Genomic DNA, 25,305 nt, shown 5'->3' on the forward strand with positions numbered 1-25,305 from the left:
CATCAATCTGTGTATAATATTCCTCCTCCTCCTCCTGCTCCTCCTCCCGAAACCTCACGTAATCACGCCGAACGGGCAATTTTTCTTAGGGCCACAAGGCTCACTCATATAATTTTTCTAAACAATTTTTATACGTTTCAATGCTCTTAAAAGCGTTGAAACTTTAACTTGAACCAATTTTTTGTTAAACTGGGCTGCCTCCAGGCCTAGTTACCACTTAAGCCACATTAACCAAAGCGATTCATGGGTTTCACCTGCCATCTTGGTTGGGCATGGCCAATTTTTTCTGAGGTACATTAGTACTGTTGGTACACCAATTTTTTTGGGCCCTCACCTACAGTGTAATCAATCATAGTAATTTCTATGTTCTTCGCCTGCACTCATGGTACAGAAAGGTGTGTGGGGTTGGCCTACACTTTAGCTACATAAATGTAACTGGGGCCTTGTCTATACTGCAGCTACTGAAATGTGAAAGAGACTGTTATCTCCCTAAACTGCTGCAATGGGAATGTTACTGGGGCCTGTCTTGAGTGCTACTATTACTGAAATGGAACTAAGACTGCGCTCCCCCTATACTGCTGCTAGTGATATGTTAGTGGGGCCTGTCCCTAATGCTACCGCTGAAATGTTAATAATTGTGGGCTCTGCCTATACCGCTGCTAATGGTATGTCACTGGGGTGTGGAAACAGAGGCTTCACAAAGACATGATGGCGGCGAGGCCATTTCCCACCAACGCTGTTACTGTTAAGGTGCATATAACCACGGACATGTATAGAGGACACATAGTGCCTCCAAAACATCCCCCTCCTCCTCTAACAATGAAAACATTCTTGGCAAATACCTTTGCATTGGTCCGTCTGGTGGCAGTCCAAGAATTTCACCTTTAACGACACAACAAGAGAGCACCACCACCATCCCCCCGCCACGGTCCACTTAATCCTGGCTACATTCCGAAAACCAACTACATAAAACCGCGCTACCAGGTCCGCAGTCACCACCACATTACCACCAACGAGGTTACTGTTAAGGTACATATTACCAGTCAGACTGGAGCATGCAGTGTGGGCCGAAGCCCACCTGTATTAAGCACGACATTACTACCTCAGCTGTGTTGGGCAATGCAATGGGATCTTTTTATGTACCGCCAGTGGGTTCCAGGGAGCCACCCATGCTGTGGGTCCACAGGGAATTATAAATGCATCTGTTTCCACTTCTAAAGAACCCCAGTCTGACTGGGGCATGCAGTGTGGGCCGAAGCCTACCGGTATTAAGCACGACATTACTACCTCAGCTGTGTTGGGCAATGCAATGGGATATTTTTATGTACCGCCGGTGGCTTCCTGGCACCCACCCATGCTGTGGGTCCACAGGGAATTATAAATGCATCTGTTTCCACTTCTAAAGAACCCCAGTCAGACTAGGGCATGCAGTGTGGGCCGAAGCCCACCTGCATTAAGCACGACATTACTACCTCATCTGTGTTGGGCAATGCAATAGGATATTTTTATGTACCGCCGGTGGGTTCCAGGGAGCCACCCATGCTGTCGGTCCACAGGGACTTCACAATAGGGAGTTGTACCTGCCTGTGTCTATGAATTAAAAACCGCGGTCTGACTGGGGCATGCAGACACCTTGACAGAATGAATAGTGTGTGGCACATAGGTTCCCCATTGCTATGCCCACGTGTGCAGCTCCTGATGGCGGTGGCACAGGATTATATTTCTCATTGCTTCTGTACAGCATTGTGGGCTATCGCCCCGCCCCTTTTAAAGAGGGTCGCTGCCTAGCCGTGCCAACCCTCTGCAGTGTGTGCCTGCGGTTCCTCCTCATGGCAGACGCACTTATAAATAGACATGAGGGTGGTGTGGTATGAGGGCAGCTGAAGGCTGCGCAGGGACACTTTGGTGTGCGCTGTGGACACTGGGTCGTGTGGGGGGGTTGGGCAGCATGTAACCCAGGAGAAGTGGCAGCGGAGTGTCATGCAGGCAGTGATTGTGCTTTGTTGGAGGTAGTGTGGTGCTTAGCTAAGGTATGCATTGCTAATGAGGGCTTTTCAGAAGTAAAAGTTGTTGGGGGGGGGGGCACTCTTGCCGCTATTGTGGCTTAATAGTGGGACCTGTGAACTTGAGATGCAGCCCAACATGTAGCCCCTCGCCTGCCCTATCCGTTGCTGTGTCGTTCCCATCACTTTCTTGAATTGCCCAGATTTTCACACATGAAAACCTTAGCGAGCATCGGCGAAATACAAAAATGCTCGGGTCACCCATTGACTTCAATGGGGTTCGTTATTCGAAACGAACCCCCGAGCATCGCGATAATTTCGTCCCGAGTAACGAGCACCCGAGCATTTTGGTGCTCGCTCATCTCTATTGTTGATGTTTTTCAGGTTGGAGAGACCTACTCTGTTACCAAAGTAAATAAGCAGGTAACCGCACAGAAGCTCATGAATGAGGTAATCTGCAGATATGGGGCACCGGAAGTGATTGAGTCAAACAAAGGTACACACTTCACAGGTGAAATAATGCAACACATCATGTCTGCTTTGGGTATATTCCAGGCTTTTCACACACCCTACCATCCGCGGAGTAGGGGGAAAGTAGATACAAAAGACAATAGAGGAAATGGGCAAATTTTGAATTGAGTGTCTCATTAGTTTTTCTTTTTCCCAGGAGGGTACATGCCACAGTAGCTGAATTTGGGGAATGATTTTCTTGTTAATTTTGTCATAGGCCTCTCCAAGGAATTGTTAATAATTAGAGATGAGCGAACGTGTTCGTCCGAGCTTGATATTCGTGCGGATATTAGGGTGTTCGGGATGTTCGTTATTCGTAACGAACACCATGCGGTGTTCGGGTTACTTTCACTTCCTTCCCTGAGACGTTAGCGCGCTTTTCTGGCCAATTGAAAGACAGGGAAGGCATTACAACTTCCCCCTGCGTCGTTCAAGCCCTATACCACCCCCCTGCAGTGAGTGGCTGGGGAGATCAGGTGTCCGCCTAATATAAAAGTCGGCCCCTCACGCGGCTCGCCTCAGATGCCTTGTGAGTTAGATGAGGGACAGTGCTGTTTGTACCGGAGCTGCTGTAGGGAAAGAATTGGTAGTTAGTGTAGGCTTCAAGACCCCCAAAGGTCCTTATTAGGGCCAGTAATACCTGTGTGTTGGCTGCTGTTAGCAGTGGCAATTTTTTTTCCCCTCAAAATCGGCTCTGCAGAGCGTTGCACCCGGCATTAGGGACAGAAGTGTTGCATAGGCAGGAGTGAGTGTAGCCTTCAAGAACCTCAACGGTCCTTTCTAGGGCCATATTTAACCGAGTGCAGTACTCTGCTGACTGCTGTTAGCTGTGCTGCATATTTTTTTTTCTTCTCAAAATCGCCTCTGCAGAGCATTGCACCCTGCATTGATACTGCAGGGAAAGAATTGTGTAGGCAGGGCCACAACACAGTTATTATTCATTGAATATACGCAGTGCGGCCTTTTGCTTGTAAAACAAGTGAAAAAAATTCTATTTGACCTGCCTCTGTCCGTCCTAAGGGCTGTGTGTACGTGTCGGCTGCGTGTGCAACGTTTAAAAATCAGACGCACCCAGCTACGTTTTACTGCTGGCTTCGCCATTTGCTTTCCTTAATTGGGAAAAAAATACCAGCTCTGCCAGAGTTATAATAACTCTGCTACCCTCACGTTCTGTGCCACATTAGTAGGGCCACAGCACAGTTATTAAACTTCTCATGTTCATTGAATATACGCAGTGCTGCCTTTTGGTGGAAAAAAACTGAAAATAATTCTATTTGTCCTGCCTCTGTCCGTCCTAAGGGCGGTGGACACGTGTCGGCTGCGTGTGCAACGTTTAAAAATCAGACGCACCCAGCTACGTTTTACTCCTGGCTTCGCCATTTGCTTTCCTTAATTTGGAAAAAAAATACCTGCTCTGCCAGAGTTATAATAACTCTGCTACCCTCACGTTCTGTGCCACATTAGCAGGGCCACAGCACAGTTATTAAACTTCTCATGTTCATTGAATATACGCAGTGCTGCCTTTTGGTGTCAAAAAACGGAAAATAATTCTATTTGTCCGGCCTCTGTCCGTCCTAAGGGCGGTGGACACGTGTCGGCTGCGTGTGCAACGTTTAAAAATCAGACGCACCCAGCTACGTTTTACTCCTGGCTTCGCCATTTACTTACCTTAATTTGGAAAAAAAATACCTGCTCTGCCAGAGTTAATAACTCTGCTACCCTCACGTTCTGTGCCACATTAGCAGGGCCACAGCACAGTTATTAAACTTCTCATGTTCATTGAATATACACAGTGCTGCCTTTTGGTGGAAAAAAACTGAAAATAATTCTATTTGTCCTGCCTCTGTCCGTCCTAAGGGCGGTGGACACGTGTCGGCTGCGTGTGCAACGTTTAAAAATCAGACGCACCCAGCTACGGTTTACTGCTGGCTTCGCCATTTGCTTTCCTTAATTGGGAAAAAAAATACCTGCTCTGCCAGAGTTAATAACTCTGCTACCCTCACGTTCTGTGACACATTAGCAGGGCCAGAGCACAGTTATTAAACTTAGATTATTCATTCACTAGAGGCAGTGGGGCCTTTCGTTTTCAAAAAAGGGAAAAAATTATATTTGGCCTGCAGTCTTGCGCCAATTTATTTCCTGCCTGGGAAATCAAATCACTGGTAATACAGCATGCTGAGGGGTAGGGGTAAGCCTAGAGGACGTGGACGTGGCCGAGGACGCGGAGGGCCAAGTGAGGGTGTGGGCACAGGCCGAGCTCCTGATCCAGGTGTGTCGCAGCCGACTGCTGCGCGATTAGGAGAGAGGCACGTTTCTGGCGTCCCCACATTCATCGCACAATTAATGGGTCCACGCGGGAGACGGTTATTAGAAAATGAGCAGTGTGAGCAGGTCCTGTCCTGGATGGCAGAAAGTGCTTCGAGCAACCTATCGTCAACACGCAGTTCTGCGCCGTCCACTGCTGCAAATCCGAATCCTCTGTCTGCTGCTCCTCCTTCCTCCCAGCCTCCTCACTCCACTACAATGACACCTGCTCAGGAGCAGGAACACTCCCAGGAACTGTTCTCGGGCCCCTGCTTAGATTGGGCAGCAGCGGTTCCTCTCCCACCAGAGGAGTTTATCGTCACTGATGCCCAACCATTCGAAAGTTCCCGGGGTCCGGGGGAAGAGGCTGGGGACTTCCGCCAACTGTCTCAACAACTTTCTGTGGGTGGGGAGGCCGATGACGATCAGACACAGTTGTCTTGCAGTGAGGTAGTAGTAAGGGCAGTAAGTCCGAGGGAGCAGCGCACAGAGGATTCAGAGGAAGAGCAGCAGGACAATGAGGTGACTGACCCCACCTGGTGTGCAACGCTTACTCAGGAGGACAGGTCTTCAGAGGGGGAGTCAAGGGCATCAGCAGGGCAGGTTGCAAGAGGCAGTGGTGCGGTGGCCAGGGGTAGAGGCAGGGCCAGACCGAATAATCCACCAACTGTTTCCCAAAGCGCCCCCTCGCGCCATGCCACCCTGCAGAGGCCGAGGTGCTCTAAGGTCTGGCAGTTTTTCACAGAGACGCCTGACGACCGACGAACAGTGGTGTGCAACCTTTGTCGCGCAAAGCTCAGCCGGGGAGCCAACACCAACAGCCTCACCACCACCACCATGCGCAGACATATGATGGCCAAGCACCCCACAAGGTGGGACGAAGGCCGTTCAGCGCCTCCGGTTTGCACCCCTGCCTCTCCCCCTGTGCCCAAACCTGCCACTGAGATGCAACCCCCCTCTCAGGACACAGGCACTACCGCCTCATGGCCTGCACCCACACCCTCATCTCCGCTGTCCTCGGCCCCATCCAGCAGTGTAGTTCAGCGCACCGTCCAGCCGTCGCTTGCGCAACTGTTGGAGCGCAAGTACGCCACCACGCACCCGCACGCTCAAACGTTAACAGTCCGCATAGCAAAATTCATCAGCCTTGAGATGCTGCCGTATAGGGTTGTGGAAACTGAGTCCTTCAAAAGTATCATGGAGGCGGCGGCCCCGCGCTACTCAGTTCCCAGTCGCCACTACTTTTCCCGATGTGCCGTCCCAGCCCTGCACGACCACGTCTCCCGCAACATTGTACGCGCCCTCACCAACGCGGTTACTGCCACGGTCCACTTAACTACGGACACGTGGACAAGCACAGGCGGGCAGGGCCACTACATCTCCCTGACGGCACATTGGGTGAATTTAGTGGAGGCTGGGACAGAGTTAGAGCCTGGGACCGCTCACGTCCTACCCACCCCCAGAATTGCGGGCCCCAGCTCGGTGGTGGTATCTGCGGAGGTGTATGCTTCCTCCACTAAAGCACCCTCCTCCTCCTCCTCCTCTGTCTCGCAATCAAGATGTGTTAGCAGCAGCATGTCGCCAGCAGTCGGTGTCGCGCGGTGTGGCAGCACAGCGGTGGGCAAGCGTCAGCAGGCCGTGCTGAAACTACTCAGCTTAGGCGATAAGAGGCACACGGCCCACGAACTGCTGCAGGGTCTGACAGAGCAGACCGACCGTTGGCTTGCGCCGCTGAGCCTCCAACCGGGCATGGTCGTGTGTGACAACGGCCGTAACCTGGTGGCGGCTCTGCAGCTCGGCAGCCTCACGCACGTGCCATGCCTGGCCCACGTCTTTAATTTGGTGGTTCAGCGCTTTCTGAAAAGCTACCCACGCTTGTCAGACCTGCTCGTAAAGGCGTGCCGGCTCTGCGCACATTTCCGCAAGTCCCACACGGACGCTGCCACCCTGCGCACCCTGCAACATCACCGACTGCTGTGCGACGTGCCCACACGGTGGAACTCTACGCTCCACATGTTGGCCAGGCTCTATGAACAGCGTAGAGCTATAGTCGAATACCAACTCCAACATGGGCGGCGCAGTGGGCCTGGTTGGCAGACATCTGCCATGTCCTTGGTAATTTTGAGGAGTCTACCCAGGTGGTGAGCGGCGATGCTACAATCATTAGCGTCACCATTCCTCTGCTATGCATCTTGAGAAATTCCCTGCAAAGCATAAAGGCAGCTGCTTTGCGCTCGGAAACGGGGGAAGACAGTATGCCGCTGGATAGTCAGGGCACCCTCCTGTCTATTTCTCAGCGCGTACAGGAGGAGGAGGAGCATGAGGAGGATGAGGAGGAGGGGGAAGAGACAGCTTGGCCCACTGCTGACGGTACACCGGCTGATTGCCTGTCATCCTTTCAGCGTGTATGGCCTGAGGAGGAGGAGGAGGATCCTGAAAGTGATCTTCCTAGTGAATACAGCCATGTGTTGCGTACTGGTACCCTGGCACACATGGCTGACTTCATGTTAGGATGCCTTTCTCGTGACCCTCGCGTTGCACGCATTCTGGCCACAACGGATTACTGGGTGTACACACTGCTCGACCCACGCTATAAGGAGAACCTACCCACTCTCATTCCCGAAGAGGAAAGGGGTTCGAGAGTGTTGCTATACCACAGGACCCTTGCGGACAAGCTGATGGTAAAATTCCCAGCCGACAGCGCTAGTGGCAGAAGGCGCAGTACCGAGGGCAAGGTAGCAGGGGAGGTGCGGAGATCGAGCAGCATGTACATCCCAGGCAGTGCAACAGTCTTTAAGGGCCTGGACAGCTTTATGGCTCCCCACCAAGACTGTGTCACCGCTCCCCAGTCAAGGCTGAGTCGGCGGGAGCACTGTAAAAGGATGGTGAGGGAGTACGTAGCCGATCGCACGACCGTCCTCCGTGACGCCTCTGCCACCTACAACTACTGGGTGTCGAAGCTGGACACATGGCCTGAACTAGCGCTGTATGCCCTGGAGGTGCTTGCTTGTCCTGCGGCTAGCGTCTTGTCGGAGAGGGTGTTTAGTGCGGCTGGGGGAATCATCACAGATAAGCGTAGCCGCTTGTCAACCGACAGTGCCGACAGGCTAACACTCATCAAGATGAACAAAGCCTGGATTTCCCCAGACTTCTCTTCTCCACCAGCGGACAGCAGCGATACGTAAGCAATACGTAGGCTGCACCCGCGGATGGAAGCTACGTTCTCTCTCACCATCCAAAACGGGGACATTTCTGCTTCATCAATCTGTGTCTAATATTCCTCCTCCTCCTCCTGCTCCTCCTCCTGAAACCTCACGTAATCACGCTGAACGGGCAATTTTTCCTAGGGCCACAAGGCTCACTCAAATAATTTTTCTGAACAATTTTTATAAGTTTCAATGCGCTTAAAAGCGTTGGAACTTTAACTTGAACCAATTTTTCGTTACACTGGGCTGCCTCCAGGCCTAGTTACCACTTAAGCCACATTAACCAAAGTGATTCACCTGCCATCTTGGTTGGGCATGGCCAATTTTTACTGAGGTACATTAGTACTGTTGGTACACCAATTTTTTGGGGCCCTCACCTACAGTGTAATCATAGCAATTTGTATGTTCTTCGCCTGCACTCATGGTACAGAAAGGTGTGTGGGGTTGGCCTACACTTTAGCTACATAAATGTAACTTGGGCCTTGGCTATACTAAGGCTACTGAAATGGAACTAAGACTGCGCTCCCACTATACTGCTGCTTCAGAATTGTTACTGGGGCCTGTCTTGAGTGCTAGTATTGCTGACATGGAACGAAGACTGCGCTCCCGCTATACTGCTGCTTCGGAATTGTTACTGGGGCCTGTCTTGAGTGCTACTATTGCTGACATGGAACGAAGACTGCGCTCCTCCTATAATGCTGCTACTGATATGTTAGTGGGGCCTGTCTTAATGCTACGGCTGAAATGTTACGAATTCTGGGCTCTGCCTATACCGCTGCTAATGGTATGTCTCTGGGGTGTGGAAACAGAGGCTTCCCAAAGACATGATGGCGGCGAGGCCATTTCCCACCAACGCGGTTACTGTTAAGGTGCATATAACCACGGACACGTGGAGAGGACACATAGTGCCTCAAAAACATCCCCCTCCTCCTCCAACAGGGAAAACATTCTTGGCAAATGCCTTTGCATTGGTTCGTCTGGTGGCAGTCCAAGAATTTCACCTTTACCGACACAACAAGAGAGCCCCCACACCATCCCCCCGCCACGGCCCACTTAATCCTGGCCGCATTCCGAAAACCAACAAAATACAACCGTGCTACTAGGTCCGCAGTCACCACCAAATTACCACCAACGCGGTTACTGTTAAGGTGCATATTACCAGTCTGACTGGGGCATGCAGACACCTTGACAGAATGAATAGTGTGTGGCACATAGGTTCCCCATTGCTATGCCCACGTGTGCAGCTCCTGATGGCAGTGGCAAAGGATTATATTTCTCATTGCTTCTGTACAGCATTGTGGGCTATCGCCCCACCCCTTTGAAAGAGGGTCGCTGCCTAGCCGTGCCAATCCGGAAATCCGGACTTCCCATATATGGTTATGCTGTGAATTTTAGCCAATGAGCCCATCACCCATTGCTAGTGATGAGACCAAAGGGTATAAGATTTCATGTAATCTGTAATAAAGCGCGCAGCGCAGTCATGTCCCCGTGTGAGAAACTATACCAGACCTCCGTGTGGTGTTTTCTTCTTTCCGCCGGCAGCGGGGCAAGTGGGGTGGGCCTGATTGGTGCTGTACTTAGAATTTCCCTGACACCATTATAGCGACCCTCCCGTTTTTGGACAACATTCTATCCTGGGACTGAAGAGAGTGGGTGGTATATTATCTGTAGTATACCTGTGGTATATTACCTGCAGATGTTTCTCACTGCTGTCTGTCTGAACTACCGGTTCCAGTTCACATTTTTAGCTGTTCAAGATGGCTGACACAATTTTCAGATTACCTAATCCTCATAGTGCATTAGTGGTGTTAGACTATCAATGCACTATACCTGCTCTCTGACTGATGTTGGTCACGTGATCAGCACTGGCCAATCAGAGCAGTGCACAGTGTGCTAGATAGGAAATTGTAGCAGCCAAAAACCAGAACTAGCAGATCGGACGGCAAAGAAGAAAAATTGCAGATAATATTTTTTCAAGCCCTCCAGTACCAGGATATAATTTTGCCCTGAAACCAGAGTGTCGCTTTAACGCCACATTAAAGAAATTGCACTGTACATATTTTGAATTGATTTCCCTAATTTGCAAGCATGTATTTAAGGAGTTTCAGGATTCCTTAGACAAGCGACTCTTGAGATGCCACAGAAGCATGAAGTGTGGCAAGTCACACAGACATCGTCTTGTATGTTGTAAGTGTCTTCTTATTTACTTCAACCCATTAGTTTATCTAAATGTTCCTTGGAGAAATCTACAACCAGAACTAAATAAATTGGGTCTTGTAAAACAAAAACAAACAAGAATTTGAATATACCATATATTCATTTAACCCCTTAATGACGCGGCCATTTTTCTTTTTCCATTTTCGTTTTTTCCTCCCCCCTTTAAAAAAATCATAACTCCTTTATTTATCCATCCACGTCACTGTATGAGGGCTTGTTTTTTGCGGGATGAGTTGTATTTTTCAATGGTGCTATTTAAAGTACCATATAATGTACTGAAAAACTTTTAAAAAATTCTAAGTGGAGTAAAATGGAAAAAAACCGACATTTTGCCATCTTTTAGTACGTCTTGCTTCTACGGCGCACAAATGGCAACAAAAACGACATGATAACTTTATTCTATGGGTCGGTACGATTACTACGATGCCAAACTTGTTTAGGTTTTTTTTTACTATACTCCTCTTTTTTTTTTAAAAAGACATAACATTTTTTTCAATTATTTTCTGTCGTCATTTTGTGCGCGCGATAACTTTTTTATTTTTCCGTCGACGTAGTTGAGCAAGGTCTCATTTTTTGCGGGATGTCCTGTAGTTTCTGATAGTACCATTTTGGAATACATATGACTTTTTGATCGCTTTTTATTGCGTTTTTTCTTGGAGACATGGTAACTAAAAAAGTGCATTTCTGGCGTTCTTCATTTTTTGTTTCGGATGACGTTCACCGTGCGGAAAAAATTATGTGCTACTTTGATAGATCGGACTTTTACGGACGCGGCGATATCAAATACATATTTTTAATTTATTATTTAGATTTTTTAATAATAGATATGGCAAAAGGGGGGTGATTTAAACTTTTACAACTTTTTTTTTTTTCAATTAAAAAAAAACTTTATTGATTCTTTTTTTTACTTTACTTTGAAGTCCCCCTGGGGGACTTTAAGATGCGATGCTTTGATCGCTCCTGCAGTATGACGTAATGCTATAGCATTACGTCATACTGCTTTTTGACAGGCAGCCTATGAAGCCACCCCACGGGGACGGCTTGATAGGCAGTCTGCTAAGGCAGCCCTGGGGCCTTTCATTAGGCCCCCGGCTGCCATGACACATGCACGGCTCTCCCGATCTCACCGCGGGGGGGCCGCGCGGGACCCCCGAACATCGTTCGGGGGATTTAAATGCCGCTGTCAGAATTGACAGCGGCGTTTAAATGGTTAATAGCCGCGATCGGCCGCGCGGCCGCTCGCGGCTATTGCCCGCGGGTGTCAGCTGTTATAAACAGCTGATGCCCGCACTGTATGAAGAGAGGTTGCCACGCAACCTCTCTTCATACATACCCCGACGCTCCATGACGTACCAGGTACGTCATTGGTCGTTAAGGGGTTAATATATTTACTTTCTCATTTTCACCTATATTTGCAGATCTTTTCACGATTTTCTGCTTCCTAACAAATAGTCTTTTGTGGGGATTTCATCGGCAAGAGAACATATGCTGTTTAGTTTGGAGGCGTGTGTCTTACTGTACTTGCTGAAAGGTAGAAAACAGGCCACAAGGTAATGAATAAGATGTTATATTGAGGGTATCTGTTTAATATATACACCCTCCCCCAAGAAGATGCTGAGGGGGGAAAAAAAAAAAAAAAAATCGAAACGCGCTGTGCATTCAAGAATTCACTCAAATATCACATGGCTGAAAATATTCTTCATGGATGAGAAAAGAAAAGCTTGATATAGGTTGTATCTACCAAAGTGTATAGTAGTAGGTACATAATATTTCTACCTAGGGAAATGCTATAAAAAATTCACAACAGGGACAGATTGACCACTTAGACATTAGTGCAGGGCCAACACAACTCCTTGGTGTGACGATGTCTACAATAGCAGTTGGAGTCTTACAAAACTGTGATCAGACTGGAGATTAGGGAGTAGCTTATGTTAGTGAAATGAATGTATGCGGTAGGGATCTTGTATCATCCTTCATACAATGTCATTTTTCCCTTCACAATAAGATACTACAGATAATAGAAATAGTTGTTCAAAAAGCCTTTAGTGAACAGCCGAGGCTGGAACTACCAGAAGATAATCAAAACGCCTCCAGACTGGCCCCGTGTCGACATGACGTGTTTCTCGCTGTTCGCATATGTTCCAAAATACTTATACTAAACATTCTATTGTTTTTCATTTGTGTACCCGTGTTCCGAGAAGTCAATGATGTATGATTCTACTGCGCCTACATATGTTTGTTTGACATTTTAGATGTTAAATTCTTTATCTTGCATATTCATGTTGTGTTTGTTTTATCAACCAATGGTAATAAATGAATTATAATTCTGCTGCGTAGACCAGCAGACAAGCCTTCACAATGATATACCAGATCTGTGTTGGGTTTTCACAGTGTGTTATAGCCGAACAGGGTTCTGGCAATGTAATAGAGCTAAGCAGACTCGACAAGACTAACTATTGTAAGAAGGCGATCTGTGTCTAAAGTTTTGTTTAATGTAATCTTGTTTTTATGGTTTAAAGTTTTGTACTCTTAGGTGCTAGGGAACAAATACCAGTTTTACACAATGGAGGTCTTCCAAAAGGTAGAGCTAAAATATAAGGCAGTCAAATAATTGAGCTGCGGAGTTGCAATTAGTGAATGTTGCCAGACACGTGGATTGCTGAGAGTTTGTAGTAGTCTGCAAATACCAAAAAACTGAAGGAGTTGTGCCAGGCGCTTAGGATTGAAGCATGCCTCAACTACTACAGTCTGGGCAGAGTACTTGGAGGGAGTTTCAGTGCCTCTAAAGGTTGAGATTGGAGATGCTGAGTTACCGAGTGCCACTGCTTGCATCCCTCGCCAATTAGCTTGCCCACCTCTCACGTATATCTTTCACATTTCTTGCATTGATTCATTAACGAACTTCTGATATTGTCAATTTGCATGTCAAATGAGGTTCATATCCATTTTCAGACTGCTGGTCTATGGCTTCTAATGGACAAGTAGCACAAAATTTCCAGGCACTAGGTGCTGTAAATAACTTGAGGTTCCTGGGCCCTAATTCAAAACCTGTAACAGGGCCCCCAACTATAATGCTTTATTCATAGTACTGGGCTCCCTATATGGAGAAGAGAGACCTTATGGGCCCCCTAAGGCTTCTGGGCCCAGGTTCAACTGCATCCTGTTACGGCACTCTGACCCCCTGAGCGCCAGGTGGCGCCCTGAACTTCTTGCACCCCACTGTCCCTGCCTACTTGCCTCGGCCCTGGCTAACCCCAAGCGGACAACTGGACGGCGGTCCCTGCACTGGCTAGGGACCTGGCGACTGACAAGATGTGACTAACTAAATGGGGGGACAGAGTGCCGACAGAGAAGGCAGATGGAAATGACCAACAGAACATACAGAGCAAAGCAAAGCTGGAGATGGAAGCAGACAGGCAAACTAGAGGCTGAACTGAGGCTAGCTGCAGACAGGACCTACTAGACGCTGACCGAACCAATAACTGGCAGTGAGCTCAGGTCACTGCCAGCCTTATGACTGCAAGCCTCTGCCCAGGGGCGGAGAGTGGGAGGAGCCGACTCTCCCACTGCTGCATAAGAAGGTGGAGGAGTGCGGGCGGCACCCTACGGGCGGACACGCCCACGCCGCCGCACACTGGCTGCCCCACGCCGCTGGGAGAGCCCAGACTCCACAGGTCCAGGACACCAGAGCCGACACCGGATCAGCGTGCGCCGACCGCGGGACCCTGCGCCGCTCTGCATGGTAACACATCCTCTGCATCCCCTATAGTTACGCCAGTCCTCCCACTGTCAAGGCTATTGCTATCTTACTCTCACTTTCTCACCTCAAGGCAGCATGGCCAGCAACGTCTTAGGCTGCTTTCACATCTGTGTCGGGGAGCAGGAAAGGAGAATCCCCTGGCTGAACGGGTCCGTCTTATGATGGAACTGAACAGCGCTGAATAGACCGTATTGACTATAATGGGGTCCGTTCAGTTTCCACTGAGTTGCCCAGCATTTTACTGGAAGAAAAAGTGCTGTATGTAGTGCTATTTCTTTTGGTATTTTGTGCCGGATCTAGGATGGAACCTTAGAGAGAAGGTTCCAGCGCAGATGTGACCCCGGCCTTACTCTTCAGTTCGGCACCTAGTCAACTCTCTACGCTTCAGAAATTGCCCTTTTTTATGTCAAGGCATCAACCAATCGGTTAGTGTCCAGTGAGCATGCTACACCAAATTTTGGTGCACGCTACAATCTTCATGCAATTTTTGCATCATTATATTGCTGTGGCAACATTACACATTGGAGTGATTCTCTTACAGGAGCTGACCACCAAGAAGATGGGTGGCCGTATGGGAATAAAGTAGGGAACTTTTAGAACACTAACTGCAGTTACCAGTAAAAAGGTAATTTAGATTATTGCTATTTATACAATCGTCCAACCCGCTCTTTAAAGGTAGAACTTTGTTTTAAAGAATCCTTTTCCTGGGCGTGGAGACACACATGTACAACACAAGATGGCACTACAGGCCAGGTACAGTAAAGAAATTGTATCCGGCTGCAAGTAAGTTTGAGCTGATAGACAGATGTAATGGGACTCTGACACGGGGACCTGTGAGGTCCAAAAGTAGACAATCGTATATGAGGCTGAATACAGAGCAGAAGATTTGTTACTGGGATCTATCATGTTTTGGGGTTAATTCACAAATAATATATGTGACATTACTGTGGATAAGACAGGGTGTGCAATGACAAAGCTCACGATAAGGGCAACTCAATATACAATAGTAGCGATGAGCCAACTAATAAGTTTGGCTCTGCCGCTTTGCTGAACTTCGGCATGAAGTTCGGTTACGCACAAGTTAGTTCGATCTGGGCTGGAACTTCCCCAATATCCCTAAAACTGCTGTATAGCACTGTCTCACAGCCATAAAACACCCTCAGATCATCTAGGAGTGTATCTAAGTACCTTTCATCTGTTTTTAAGGTAAAGTTAAAGAAGAAACAACAAGGAAGAAAAGGAAAATAAAACAAGAAGAAGGAAGAGAAGAAGAATGAGGAGAATGTAAAAGAAAGAAGAAAAATATTTTTTTTATTCTCCTTTTTCCATTCTTCCCCTTTTTTCTTCCTTTTCACCCCTTTCTTCTTTCCCTTCTCCATCTTTTCCATTCTTCTTTTTCCTTCTTCCCCTTGTTGTTTCCTACTTTCTCGTCCTATTCTTCTCCTTCCTTCTCCTTTTACTGGGTTTGGTTGAGACAAACCACCCATGGTCCAGCTTAACATCAAACCAAACTTTTAGCAAAGGTGAATCTAAAACAGGCTTCAACTGTTTCAGTTCTCTCAAGGGTTAACATAGGGACAAATCAGCAAGCAGTTCACTAACTTTATACATTATAAATAGTGCCATCTGGTGTCCACAGTGCACAATTACAACGTATCACAATTTAATTTACAGAATATGTTTTTTTTGTTGCTATTTTACCCTCTCCTTTTTAAGACACATGGTACCACCGGTACCTACACCTATTAGAACAACAAACCTTGCAATACTTCTAAATTATGTAGGTAGTAGCTTCTATACCTAACGGGGTTTTCATTGACTAAGATATTAATGACCTGGGGGGCGTGGCCTGCGACCAGCATGGAAGGTCGCAACTGAGAGTAGCTCCCCAGGGGGGATAACAAAATCCTGCTAAAATCCTGGCCTGACCAGAACCAGAGAAGCCCTAACAACACCAAGGGGCTCCTAGACCTTTAGGGACATCCTGGACCGAGCCCGAGAGCGATTGCAGCCCTCTAACTCCTACAACAGAGCCGTGAGAGGGAGACGGCGCCAACGCCCTGCTAACTCTTCCCGCGCTTCAGACACAGCCACCCTCGCCACCCCAGCCCGCCGCCTGACCGACCCGGAGCCCTAACGGGCTACCTCCCTCCAGCTACCACCCCGCCGGCGCTTGGGACCAGCCGCGCCGCTCCGGCCTCACTGGAGCCCCCTCCGCGCTGTCTCCGGACCACGGAGACCGGAGCTTGCCGCAAGTCGGGTGGGGGCAGCCCCCCCGGCCGAACCAGATAGACTCACCTCGGAGAGGTGCGACGCTCCGCTCACGCCGCACCCGGACCCAGACCACTGCTGCAGGAGCCGCAGAGAGACCGCCGGCACCGGCAGCCCTGACACCGCTCATCCGAAGCCGATCGCAGAAACCGAGGCTCCCCGCCCGCTCCCCGCTGGTAAATAGTCGCCGCCGATCGAGCCAGAAGCGGAGCTGCGTCGTCACCGGACATCCCCCTCCTTGGAGAGCGGCGGAAGATATCTCCTGCGCCCGTACTGCTGCCGCGGGACCCGACGGAAGCCGCGCCTCGCCGGAGCCATCACACAGCAGCTCCTCCATTGCCATATACCGCTGGCACACGGCGCCTCTCACGTACCGGGTGTAGGGCCACGCGACGACCTGATCCCGGCACTGCAAGCTGCAAGCCTCTCTCCCTATCCTCAGCGTCGGTTGCAGCGGATTCGACCACCCCAGACTGATCAGTTTCTGCGGATCAATACATCACCGGTCTGCTCAGCCGTCAGCGAACTACACCATCTGAAGCTCGACCCCTGAGGGAATCCCCCCTTCGAGACCGGTCCTGCGGAGCCGGCGACGAAAAAAACGTGAGTTACGTACAAGGGGCTGGGGGACAATACCCAAGACTGTATAGACTCCTCACATACGCAGGCACAGGCCAGGCGGCCTATAACACAACTGAATCACCTTAATTCCTAAGACTGCCGAGGGACTGGCTGCTATCTTATTCTTATTCTCCTGCGAACAGACTGCACAGGGCCGGGCCAACAAACAAAAGACCCAGCAACAGGTACCGACCCATCCCTGACTATAAACTATACCAGTAGAAGCAGATTATAATATCCCGCGGTCGGTCGACCGCCATACTTGAGTGGCATAACCTCCTACCATCTTTTACCGTGGCCAGACCTAGGCCAGAGACAACCGGGCACTACCAAGATCTAGACAAACGAACACTCTCCGTTTAGCAGCCCACGACAACGCAAAGATATAGACCCCTGATCTCTACAAGCAAATACCGACACAGTCTATACTATAACAACAACTCTCATAACCCGCCATACCAACCCAACGAGTTCTAACATGAGTACGCGCGCGAAAGGTGGCACTGCCACCGAAAAACTAAAGGAATTCTCTCGTTCCGAAACCCCTGATCACACCCCGCGTGCAACGCGACCTACACAGGCGAAAGAACCTGAAACCGAAACAGGGCAAAACCCAGAACCTACCATGCGTCAACTCCTAGACGCGATCAATACTTGTAAATCTTCTCTTACTAATAAAATAGAAGAGATTAAATCTGACGTCTCCCTACTGAGACAGGACTTACACAATATGCGCGACAGAATGCGGGAAATGGAAGAACGTGTCTCCAACGCAGAAGACTCACTGCGTCCATTAACTACGGCGGTCAAAAAGGCAACAAGAGCTATAGAATTCTGCCAATCCAAAGCAGACGATTTGGAGAATCGCTCGCGTCGTAACAACTTACGCATAATAGGTTTACCTGAAAAATCAGAGGGTTCCCATATGGAAACATTCGCCGAAACCTGGCTAAAAACACTACTAGGAGACGACACCTTCTCTACCCACTTTACAGTAGAAAGAGCCCATCGAGTCCCTGCAAAACCGCCACAGTCGGGAGCTCCCCCGCCCCCCTTTCTAATAAGGATCCTAAACTGCAGGGACCGAGATGCGGCATTGCGCCAAGCCAGAATTAAAGGTCCGCTAAAGTATAACAACACAACGATTTCCATATTTCCTGACTTCTCTGCTGAGCTACAAAAACAAAGAGCCACCTTTACAGAGACGAAAAGAAAATTCAAAGAGAGACAGATTCCTTACTCAATGGCGTACCCCGCCCGCCTACGAATCGTAGCCCAGGGAAGGGCGATCTTCCTCCAATCTCCCGCAGAGGCCTTGGAGTGGCTAGATATGCACCCTGAAACACCAAAAGGATGAACGCCCCCACAACATTAATTAATGGGACTTTAAACCTTGTTGTGACCCAAACGCCTAACACTCCTTTGACACATAGACTGTGTGCTACACGAACGGGACACTGCTAAACTCATTGTTGGAGCCCAGCGGTCAGCCTTAAGCCTCTAAAGGCCAACAGAAGTCTCCCCCCCAAAAAAGACAGAACATCCGCTACTTCTAATTAGATTGTAGCTAAATTGTTTTCTTGTTTTCTTCTTCTTTGTCTTCCCCTTTTTCCTTATTCTCCCTCTCCTTCCCCCTCCCCCCCCCTTCCCTACCCTTTCTTCAACTTCTCTGTTCTGCTGCTTTCTCTGATATCCACGGTATAATTTTAGTGAGATGTCAATGTTCAATGTTTTGAATTGTTATGTTTTTGCTCTTCAACAATGTCTTCCACAAGCAGGCGCTAACACAATTCCCCCCCTTACACACATCAATACCAACCCCCTCCCATCCCAAAACCACAGACACAAGACTAAATCTTACATCCACGTAAACAATGACGTCCCTAAAATGCCTTAGCTGGAACGTCCGAGGGCTTGGTACAGCACTCAAACGAAGGACTGTATTCGCATACATCAAACAACTAAGTCTGCATATCATTAGCTTACAGGAGACCCACCTCGTCAAAGATAAAGCAGACACCATGTCAAAACCATGGATCCAGTGGACTTCCCATTCCTTTCACACCTCCTCCTCCAGGGGCGTCTCGGTGCTAGTTCACAAATCAGTGCGCTGGAACCCAATCACCACCCGCAGGGACCCCGAAGGAAGGTACATATTTATATACGGAGAAATAGACTCCAAACCATATGTCATCTTATCCATATACAAACCGCCTCACAATAATCTCCATATTTTGCAGGCTGCCATTGCGTTTGCACATCGCTATCCATTAGCGGAGGTGATGTGTCTAGGTGATTTTAATATGATAATGGACCCTATTAAAGACAAATTCTACACATCCTCTAATCCCACCTCTACCTCAAACTCCCCTTTGAGACAATTAATCGAAATGGTCGGATGGGTCGACCTCTGGCGACTACGCCACCCCGAGACACGGGAATACACTTGCCACTCACCGGGATACAACGCACTGACAAGAACAGACTACATCTTTAGCTCCAGAGAACTGGCAATACATCTCGCAAGCATAACACACTGCCCGAGAGGCATCTCAGACCACAGCCCCATATTGCTAACCCTAAAATTCCCACAAATTAAAATAAGGCCCACATGGAAACTGCACCCATTCTGGCTCAAGCTTATTGGATCGGACGACCAGATGCCTTTTCATATCTCCTTATTCCTAGACGCCCATAAGGACAATACTCACCCCGCCCTGAAATGGGACACACTCAAGGCCTATATTAGAGGATTCCTCAAATCAGCTATCTCACACATTAAAAAAACGACATCCCAGGCCGACAGGGAGATAGAAAACCAAACCCTAGAGGCCGAGAAAACATATATAGCAGCCCCCACAGACGCCAACAAAGTAGCCTGGCTCAGTTTATCCCGACTCTATAAGCATCAAATACATGCCAAAGCTAAACGTCAACTATTTTTCTCCAAACAACATTACTTTGAGTTAGGGAACCAATCCAGCCACCTATTCGCTAGCCTCATCAAACGGGAAAATCAAACAAACACGATCCTTAAGATCAAAAACCAGCAAGGAATAGAGTACACTGACGCCCCATCCATCACCAATTGCTTTAAAGAATTCTATGCTAACTTATACACCTCCACCTCTCATAATACGGTAACAGATGTCTTGGCTTATCTGAACGATCTAGACTTCCCTACCCTCTCTGAAGAACAGGTCAATCTCCTGGAAGCCCCCTTCACTCTGGAAGAGATCCAGCTAATAATCCAAGACATGGCTCTTAACAAATCACCAGGACCCGATGGTCTTCCCATAGAGACATACCGCAAATACCACGAGCAACTAGGCCCACAACTTCTAAATCAAGCGCAACTAGATAAAACACTCCCAGCCTCATTCTATAAAGCATCCATAGTAGTCATCCTGAAACCTGGGAAAGACCCCACAGATTGTGGATCTTATCGACCCATATCACTGGTGAACGTGGATTACAAGATCCTAACTAAAATTCTGGCCACTAGATTGAACCAGGTGATCCTCTCCATCATACACCCCGACCAAACGGGCTTCATGCCCGGGAAGTCTACAACCATTAACATCCGCAGAGTCCAAACAGCTATCCAGTTAGGTAAACAATACAACATGCCCTGGGCTCTGGTCTCACTCGACATGGCAAAAGCCTTTGACTCTGTGGAATGGGCTTTTCTGGAGGCCTGTTTGATCCGTTTCGGATTCGGACCCAAATTTCAACAATGGGTTAAAACTATATACAAATCCCCGACTGCAAATGTGGTCGTCAATGGTGTCCCTTCGGCGGATTTCCAGCTGGCAAGAGGTACCCGACAAGGATGCCCTCTATCCCCGGCCTTGTTCGCCATAGCCATAGAAGCACTGGCGATCCGACTAAGAAGTGCCCCTAGTGTAACCGGCATTAAATGGTCAGACCTCGAAAGCAAACTAGGACTATACGCAGATGATACAATCCTATTCTTATCGAACCCATCAGACTCCTTTGCCCAAGCCATGACACACATAGACAGATTCTCCCACTTTTCCGGACTACACGTTAATTGGTCCAAATCAACAATCCTCTACACCAGTGTTTCTCAACTCCAATCCTCAGGACCCCCCAACAGGTCATGTTTTCAGGATCTCCTATAGTAAGAACACCTGTGGCAATGTCTGAGGCACCGACAATAATTACATCACCTGTGCAATACTGAGGAAATCCTGAAAACCTGACCTGTTGGGGGGTCCTGAGGACTGGAGTTGAGAAACACTGCTCTACACAGAGGCCAACCCAAAAAACGACCCCTGCGTCGCAAGATACGGACTAAAACCAGTCTCAACATTCAAATATTTGGGTATGATCATGTCACACGATCATAATAATGCAATAACAGATAACATAAACCCACTCTTAGAAAATATAAAACACAAACTGAAGCGGTGGGCTAAACTACGACTATCCGTAGCCGGACGCATAAATCTTATCAAAATGGTCGTCCAACCCAAATGCCTATACATATTGCAGCATATGCCAGTGAATGTCCCCAAGCGCCTCTTTAAGTCCCTAAATTCCCTAATTATAACATTTATCTGGAACTCCTCCCGCTCTAAGCTGAGTCTATCAATCCTACAAAGACCCAAAGAGCAAGCCGGAATGGCCCTACCGGACCTCCGGCTTTACTACCTGGCAGGGCAACTGCGAAACATCAGAGCCTGGGTCTTGGGAAAAGAACTACCCATAGCAGACAAACAACTTGCTAAACAAGTAACAAGTAGGACAAAATCTCCTGAACTTCTTAGAATTCCCAGAAGGCACCAAAACCACCAAATTAGTCCCACTTCATAAACTGGCTCTTAGCGTTTGGAAAGAAGTAAAGACTCTGCAGAACTACCAGGGTGTAATACCAGAACTCCCCCTCTGGAACAATCCTGGGCTTACCGCACTACAGACCGTCCCAGACCCACAATACTGGATCGCCCAAGGGATACAAACAATAAAAGATATATATATAGACGGAATACTCCCCACTTTTACACAACTGCGAGATAAGCTACAGGCCCCACACCTCCAACTGTTCAGATTCTTTCAGTTAAGACATGCACTAAACTCCCAATTTCCCCCCCCCCCCCCCCCCCTTCGGCCCGCATATCCAAATTCCCCACAATAGGAATTCTCAAATCCCAAGGACCCAAAGGCCTAATATCAGCTCTATACACACACCTCCTCTCAGCTAAAATAGATCCTAACCCCCCCACCCCCCCCAGCATATGATAAATGGAAATTTGCCATTGCTTCCCTTACACCTGAGGAATGGCAGGATGTTTCTGAATCCCACCTATCAGTATCACCAGCTGTAAATAACAAGCTAATCCAGCTATACATTATACACCAAGCCTACCTCACTCCCAATCGACTACACAAAATGCGCAATACGACCTCGGATTCATGCCAGAGATGCCGCCAACCAAGGGCGGACTTCTGGCACTTGATCTGGAAATGTCAGTACGTTAGGGAGTTCTGGTCAGAAGTAATAAATCTTGTAAACTCGCTGTTACAACCCCCATTATCCATTGAACTAGACCCTAAGGTGGCGCTGTTTGGTTTATTGGAGGAGGAGGTGTGGCCATTCCATATTCGGGTCTTCCTACAGAAGACACTATTACTGGCCTGCAAAGAAATAGCCATGAAATGGATGGCAATAGAACCCCCTTCGACCCTACATTGGATTCAGAACGTAAATACTGTAACCTTGTATGAAAAAATCATATACCAACACAGAGGATGCCCGGCTAAATTCCAAAAAGTATGGGGAGCCTGGCTAAACTCTTACTCTACTCTAATCATCAACTGAAAATCCCCTCCCTCCCCCCCCCCACACTGACAAGCGCCTGGAAGACCTGTAACCACTAAGACCCAAAATAAGGAAGAGCAAAACTCAACTTACGGTTTATATAAGTTTGAAAATGTTTATTGTTAATAAAGTTACAGACGGATAGTTTGGAAGACACAGTAACAAGTTTGATGTTAACCTTTAAAGTACGAATATATTCCTATTTACGTTTATATGTACTGTACAAACCTTTTCTATTATGTGTCTCACAGACTGCTTATCATTAATAAATAAAACGAATTTAAAAAAAAAGATATTAATGACCTATCCTCAGGATAGGTCATCAATATCAGATTGGTGGAGATACGCTGCTTGGGACTCCCACAATCAATCCCCTATGGTGCTTGGGTGAGCACTGCAGCCTCTTATCAGGACTAGGACATCCTTTTCATCAGTGACCTAGGAGCAGCTCAGTCCAATTCAGGAAAATGGAATTGAGCTGCTGTCATACCAAGCTCAGCTGCTATGAAATGTATGGCGCTGTGCGTGATATGCAGTGAAGTGGCCATGGAGTACGCTTGAGTGCTGCGGTCACTTTAGACAGGTGATCAGCTTGAGTCCTGATACTGATAGACTGAGGATAGCTTATCAGTATCGCAGTCCCAGACAACCCCATTAATAGCTGTGGCTCTAGACTTTGACCCCGTTCTGAATAAGCTGTTACCTCTATGTGTAGCTTTATCTACTGTACAGAGGGTTCGTGTTGCACCGCAGAAGTTGTAGTGACACAACATACAGTATCGAAAAGGATGTGAAAAGAACTGGTATGGAGGTGCAACACTCTAAGCTACTAGAAGATGTAGATCAAAGTCCAATGTGTCATGGTGAAAGCACTTCTTTTTTATTATTTTTTCAGAAATTAAAAACCAGCAATGGAATACGCGTTTCGGGGAAGAACCCCTTCGTCAGTTCGGCTGGATAGGACTGTGTGATAAGTACAAATAGATAATGGAGGAGTGATTAACAAAGAAAGGGGAGGAGAGGGGAGAGGGAAAAAAAAATTCATATACATAATGAAGTCTCACAAATGTGTCAATAAGAACAATAAATATATGATGAAAGCATCGATCTGAACAGTGATAAAATATATATGAGACAAAAAACATAAAAGAATAGGAGCATCCGTACATGTAAATTAACATGAAATTTATACAAAACAAATATCTGCTAAAATAGGATGAAGACAATCCAGAGTAAAATACCAATCTTAAAAGTACCAATATGAGAGCGGATGGACTCAAAATCGTGTGGTTGCTTTCAGCTGAATGGAATGACTACAGAATTAAAATGCATGTACAGCCTATTGGGAAATATGATATGATTGCTACACCCTAGGGGGTGCATAAATAAATGTGTATATGTATGTAAAAATGAGAAAAGAAGAAAAAAAAAAAGGGAATCTATTGGAAAGCTACTTCAGAATGGTGTGCATTGACAGCATTGGGTTCATGGTGTGGGATAAAGTTGGGAAGAAAAAAAAAAAAAAGTTGGGGGGGAGAAGGCTGTACATGCATTTTAATTCTGTAGTCATTCCATTCAGCTGAAAGCAACCACACGATTTTGAGTCCATCCGCTCTCATATTGGTACTTTTAAGATTGGTATTTTACTCAGGATTGTCTTCATCCTATTTTAACAGATATTTGTTTTGTATAAATTTCATGTTAATTTACATGTACGGATGCTCCTATTCTTTTATGTTTTTTGTCTCATATATATTTTATCACTGTTCAGATCGATGCTTTCATCATATATTTATTGTTCTTATTGACACATTTGTGAGACTTCATTATGTATATGAATTTTTTTTTCCTCTCCCCTCTCCTCCCCTTCTTTGTTAATCACTCCTCCATTATCTATTTGTACTTATCACACAGTCCTATCCAGCCGAACTGACGAAGGGGTTCTTCCCCGAAACGCGTATTCCATTGCTGGTTTTTAATTTCTGAAAAAATAATAAAAAATAAGTGCTTTCACCATGACACATTGGACTTTGATCTACATCTTCTAGTAGCTTAGAGTGTTGCACCTCCATACCAGTTCTTTTCACATCCTTTTCGCTACACTTACGCCCACACTGGTGGAGCGTCATCTGGTTGGCAGAACCTCCACCATTCAAAATACTCAATCATTGAAAACTCTTTGTACTCCATAAATATTCCACTACCCTCACTGGGTCTTGCTCCACCCTCCTTTTTCATTTCTTTTACTCACGAACATACAGTATGTCACATAATGATTAATAGACAGCTTGGCTCTCTGGAATATAATTAGAGATCAGCGAGCATACTCGGTAAGGCGATATACTCGAGAGAGCATCGCCTTTTTTGAGTACCTGCTGGCTCGTCCCTGAAGATTTGGGGGGAACGCAGGGGAGAGCGGGGGGTTGTGGAGGAGAGAGAGAGTGGGGAAGAGAGGGGGGAAGAGAGTGGGGGAAGAGAGGGGGAAGAGAGGGGGGAAGAGAGGGGGGGAAGAGAGGGGGGAAGAGAGGGGGGAAGAGAGGGGGGAAGAGAGGGGGAAGAGAGGGGGAA

This window comes from Eleutherodactylus coqui, unplaced genomic scaffold (assembly GCF_035609145.1).
Source record: "Eleutherodactylus coqui strain aEleCoq1 unplaced genomic scaffold, aEleCoq1.hap1 HAP1_SCAFFOLD_48, whole genome shotgun sequence".
In the NCBI taxonomy this organism is placed as follows: Eukaryota; Metazoa; Chordata; class Amphibia; order Anura; family Eleutherodactylidae; genus Eleutherodactylus; species Eleutherodactylus coqui.